Source organism: Pteropus alecto, unplaced genomic scaffold, assembly GCF_000325575.1.
Source record: "Pteropus alecto unplaced genomic scaffold, ASM32557v1 scaffold7, whole genome shotgun sequence".
Taxonomy (NCBI): Eukaryota; Metazoa; Chordata; class Mammalia; order Chiroptera; family Pteropodidae; genus Pteropus; species Pteropus alecto.
Genome location: NW_006494614.1, coordinates 64,280,372 through 64,286,198, shown reverse-complemented (window position 1 = coordinate 64,286,198; position 5,827 = coordinate 64,280,372). Strand labels below are relative to the sequence as shown.

At 46.6% G+C, this 5,827-nt stretch overlaps 1 pseudogene; it reads left to right on the top strand.

Annotated features, from left to right (window-relative positions):
- Positions 1-4,200: 4,200 nt before the first annotated feature.
- LOC102894977 lies at positions 4,201-5,267 on the top strand (annotated as a pseudogene).
- Positions 5,268-5,827: the final 560 nt, after the last annotated feature.

Here is a 5,827-nt window from a genome sequence, read left to right as displayed (position 1 = left end):
ACTGTTGATTCCTTCTAATGTAAACTTCATTTCAGTTATTTTAGTCTTCATTTCTGACCGGTTCTTTTTTTTATGTTTTCTATCTTCATTTTTATGTTTCTTATCTCTTTGTTGAAGTTCTCATAGAGATCATTGAGTATTCTTATAACTAGTGTTTTGAACTCTGCAACTGGTAGATTGCTTGTCTCCATTTTGTTTAGTTCTTTCTCTGGAACTTTGTTCTATTCTTTCATTTGGGACATGTTTCTTTGCTCCCCATTTTGGCTGCCTCCCTGTGTTTGTTTCTATGTATTAGGTAGAGCCGCTATGTCTCCCAGTTTTAGTAGAATGGCCTTATGTAGTAGGTGCCCAGTGGCTCAGTCTCCCTGGTCACAGCTTTCTCCAGGTGGGTTATGTGTGCCCTGGCTTTGTACCATGGAAAGTTCATTGACACAGCCTTGGCTGCTATTGGCAGGTCAGTGGAAGGGATCCCTTAGGCTGATTGGTTGTGAAGACTGGCCATGACTACAGTGGAGGAGCTGTTGTGCAGGGGCTGACCCTATGGAGCAGCATTCACTTTAGCAGGACTCTGGTGCCTGCCTAGTCTGTCCTTTGGGTGTGTTGCTTGTGGAGGTGGTTGGGTGGTGCTCTGGTCTGAAGCTGGCCACAGGGTGTGTTGGTTCTGGGGTCTCTTGGGAGGGACTCTGTTGCAGGCCAAAGTCAGCCACTGCCTGTGCCCTGCCCAGGGCCACTTGGTATGAGCTTCCAAGTGATCTGAAGATGGTTGCCACTTGTGCTGGGCTTGGAGGTGCCTGGGAGAGGCTAAGCTGCAAACTGAAGCTGGCTGTCACTATTGTTGGGCTTAGGGCTGCTTAGCAAGAGGTACGGGGCCAAATGCTGCTTGTTTGGGGTTTGTGAACCTTTGAAAGATTTTAGAAAAGTCTGCAGCATGAGCCAAGACAGGCAGTTTGTATGGAAAAGACACTGGAAACAGCTTGGGTGGGCCTGCAGTTGATGTGGCAGGGTCTCCGGGCATCGCCAGGGTGGGACAAATGATCTTAGCCAGGTTGATGGAGACTCAGATATGATTCGCATCATATCTGCATGCTGGATTGGGGAGGGTTCAACAAAGAAACAATGGGAGGAACTTGCCCCTCCAACCCTCCAACCCTCACCCTGAAACCAGGTAATTCATTCAGTTCCTCCCCATATGTCCCTGGAGCCTTTTGAGCTGCTGTCCCAGCGCTGGAGCTCAGAGCAAGTGAGTCCATCAGCAAGTAAGTCCACACACATGGGCTCTTTAAGAGGAACACCTGGGACGCCAGCAGTCCTCTGTCTCAGTCAGTCACAATCCTTGCTAGTTTTTACAGCCAGAAGTTGTAGGGACTTCTCTTCCTGGCACTGGAACACTGGACTGGGAAGCCTGGTTTGGGGCTCCTCAGGGGGGAGCTCTGCAGCCAAGATATCCTTCCAGATTTTTAACTGCCACACATGGGTGTGGGACCAATCCACTCAGCATCTCCATCCCTCCTAACCAGTCTCAAAGTAGCTTCTTCTGTATATGTTCAGTTATAGGACTTCTGTTCAGCTAGACTTCAAGCAATTCTCAATGATGATTGTTCTGTAGTTTAGTGTAAATTTGATGTGGTCAGTGAAAGGAAGCAAGAATAGTGTTTATCTTCTCTGCTATCTTTACTAGAAGCTTCACAAATGTTCTTACTAACCTCTAGAATGATGATTCCTTTCTGGAAGGTTTTCAATTTACCTTGTCCAGATCCATTAGAGAAATCCCTACCTATGGCAGCTATAGCTTTATGAAATGTATTTCTTAAATAATAAGACCTGAAATCAACATTACTCCTTGATCTACAGGTTGAATGTTGTGTTAGAAGGCAAGACAACAACATTAATCATGTATCTCTCCATCAGAGCTCTTGGATGACCAGGTGCATTGTCAACGAACAGTAATATTTTGAAAATAATCTTTTTTCTAAGCAGTAGGTCTCAACAGTATGCTTAAAATATTCAATAAACCATATTGTAAACAGATATGCCGTCATCCAAGCTTTATTGTTCCATTCATACAGCACAGGCAGAGTAGATTAAGCATCATTCTTAAGGACCCTAGGATTTTCAGAATGGTAAATGAACATTGGCTTCAACTTATAGTCACCAGCTGCATTAGCCCCTAACAAGAGAGTCAGCCTATTCTTTGAAGCTTCGAAGCTAGGCACTGACTTCTCTCTAGCTATGAAAGTCCTAGATAGCATTTTCTTCCAAAATAAGGCTGTTTCATCTAGATTGAAAATCTGTTGTTTAGTGTAGCCATCTTCATGAATTATCTTAGCTAGATCTCTGGATAACTTGCTTCTACATCCACGTTTGCTGCTTCACTTTGTGTTTTAATGTTATGAAGAGGACTTCTTTCCTTAAACCTCATCAACCAACCTCTGCTAGCTTCAAGCTTTGCTCTGCATCTTCCTTACCCCTCTTAGCCTTCATAGAATTGAAGAGAGTTAGGGCCTTGCTCTGGATTAGGCTTTGGTTTAACGGAATGTTTTGGCAGGCTTGATCTTCTATCCAAACCACTACAACTTTCTCCATATCAGCAATAAGATTGTTTCACTTTCTTATCCTTCATGTGTTCACTGGAGAAGCACTTTAATTTCCTTCAAGAACTTTTCCTTTGCATTCACAACTCGACTGTTTGGCACAAGTAGCCTAATTTTTGGCCTACCTTGGCTTTTGACATGCCTTCCTTACTAACTTAATCATTTCTAGATTTTGATTTAAAGTGAGAGATGGGCAACTATTCCTTTAACTTGAACATTTAGAAGCCATTAGAGGGTTATTAATTGGCCTAATTTCAATATTGTTGTGTTTCATGGAATAGGGAGGCCTGAGGAGAGGGAGACAGGGGAAGGGCCAGTAAGTAAAGCGGTCAGAACTCACACATATATTGATTCACCATCTTATATAGGCATGGTTCATGATGCCCCAAAACAATTACAATAGTAACATCAAAGATCACTGATCACAGATCATCATAACGAACATAATAATAAAGTTTGAAATATTGTGAGAATTACCAAAATGTGACACAGAGCCATAAAAAGAACAAATGCTATTAGAAAAAAGATGCCAATACCTGAACAGGCCACTGTTGATCTGGGAAGCTTGCCTAATGGCAGTGCTGTGACAAATGGATCACGGACACCTTTGAGAGAATCCAGTGGGACAGCCAGCACTAGCTCCCTAGCATAAACGTTCTTGGTAGGAGATCCCGGATGCACAGACATTTGGGTGGTTCAGCCAGAACACCCATAGCAAAGCCCTGGTACCCCTGCAACCGGCATCACCAGCCAGCCAAAAACCGAAGCCACAGTGGCTTGACCAATGGCACAGTGAATGACAAATCTGCTACAGTCACTGATCTCGAAGAACCCTATGTTGTTTATGTTCTTGGTGTGATGTCCCCACCTGCTGCAGCATCAAGTATTACTCACAGCCCCATAGCAATGTCTCTCTCTGCTCTAGCCACACCAGCTGAAGGAGAGCAGCCCAGCACTTCAGGCACTCAGCAACTCCCCATGGCTGTGTCAGGTCCCCGATGCTTGGCCACTGGATGGGAACAGCCAGAATTGTCCAATAGGCAAGTCTACTATGTTGACCACAATACCAAAACCACCACCTGGGAATGACTTCTTCCTCCAGGCTGGGAGAAACACACATACCCAGGAGGCAGGTTTTACTATGTGGATCACAGCACTCAGACCACCACCTGGCAGTGCCCCACAGCAGAGTATGTGCTGACCTACCAGCAGCAGCAGTCGCAGCAGAATCAGCTCCAGGGCACCATGCAGCACTTCAGCAAAAGATTCCTCCACTAACCTTCAAGCACTTCTTTGGCTGCCTGGGGGAAGAACTAAGACAATGGGTGGGTGTATTACATTAACCATAACACATGCACTACCCAGTGGGAGGACCCTTGGACCCAGGGGATGATCCAGGAACTAGTTTTTCCCCCAAGGCGAGAGACGCAGCACACCAGCGAGGGGGTGCACTACCTTGTGGACCACAATATTCACACCACCACTTTTAAGGATCCTAGCTTGGGGTTTGAGTCAGGAAGCAGGCAAAGTTCTCCTGGTGCCTATGACTGAAGTTTTAGGTAGAAGTATCAACCATTTCTTCTGCCATTCAAATGCCCTTTCCAGCCACATGAAGATCAGAGTTTCCAGGCAGATGCTTTCTGAGGATTCTTTCCAACAGATCATGAACATGAAACCCTACAGTCTGTGCCATGGGCTCTACATCATCATGTGCAGCGAGGAGGGCCTGGGCTACGGAAGCATTGCCAGAGAGAGGTTTTTCCTCCTGTCTTACGAGGTGCTCAACCCCATGTATTGCTTATTTGAATATGCGGGGGAAGACAATTACTGCTTGCAGATCAACCCTGCCTCTTCCATCAACCCCGACCACCTCACCTACTTCCGCTTTATTGGCAGATTCATTGTCAGGGCTTTGTACCATGGAAAGAAAGTTCATTGACACAGCCTTCACCCTCCCTTTCTACAAGCAGATGCTCAAGAAGAGACCAACCCCGAAAGACTTGGAATCCATTGACCCGAATTCTACAACACTGTCATCTGGATCAAAGAGAACAACTCAGAAAAGGTATGGCCTAGAGCTGTACTTCATCCCAGACATGGAGATCTGGGGCAAGGTGACAACTCATGAGCTGAAGGAAGGTGGTGAGAGCATCCGAGTGACAGAGGAGAGCCAGGAAGAATACATGATGCTGCTGACTGGCGTTTCACCTGGGATGTGGAAGAGCTGACCGAAGCTTTCCTGGATGGCTTCATCCAGGTGACCCCCTGGAGTGGTCACGCTGCTTTGATGAGAAAGAGCTGGAGCTGAAGTCGTGTGACATGCAGGTGACAGACACGAGCAGCTGGCTGAAGAATACCACCTACCAGCACTACATGAACAGCAAGCAGATCCAGCAGTTCTGGCAGGTGATGAAGAACATGGACAATAAGAAAAATATCCAGCTGCTGAAATTTGTTACAGGGACTTGCTGTCTGCCTGTCTGGGGGGTGGCCGAACTCATTGGTAGCAATGGACCACAGAAGTTTTGCATCGACGATGGTGGTAAGGAAACCTGGCTTCCCAGAAGCTACACCTGTTTCAACCATCTGGACCTCTCACCATGCAAGAGCTAAGAACAACTGAAAAAGAAGCTGCTGTAAGCCTTTGAGGAGACCAAGGGCTTCAGACAGGAGTAACTGAGGCTGCCCCCTCCCGTGCCCTCCAGAGCACACGTAGTCATGAGTCCTCCCTGCCTGAGAGGCCGTTGGCTACAGCCTCTGGAGGCTCCTGCAGACAGTGGCCCTGCTTGGTACCACAATGTTATCAGGCTGATGGCAGCAGAGCTTGACTTCAAGAGGCCCTGCCCATCCCTCTCATACCCACTGCTGGCGGTCTGGAATAAAGCCCTATGGTCACCTTGGCCCCATTACCCACGGCAGTCTGGAGAGCTGACACTCTGCAAAGCTTGCCCTCCTTCCCCCTAAGACCAATCCTAGGTGTGCATGAGTGTACAAGGGCTGCAGCAGAGGGCCCAAACCTCCTGGAGTAGTTAGGCCAGGAGGAGACTGGCCACTCTGGGTAACTGTTTGGACTGAGAAAGCCCAGAGTCTTTACCAGTAAAAGAGATTCTGTTTAAAAAAAGAAAGAAGAAGGAAAAAAGAAAGAAAGAGAGAGAGAGAGAGAGAGAAAGAGAAAGAGAGAAAGAGAGAGAAAGAAAGAAAGGAAGAGAGAGAGAAAGAAAGAAAGAAAGAAAGAG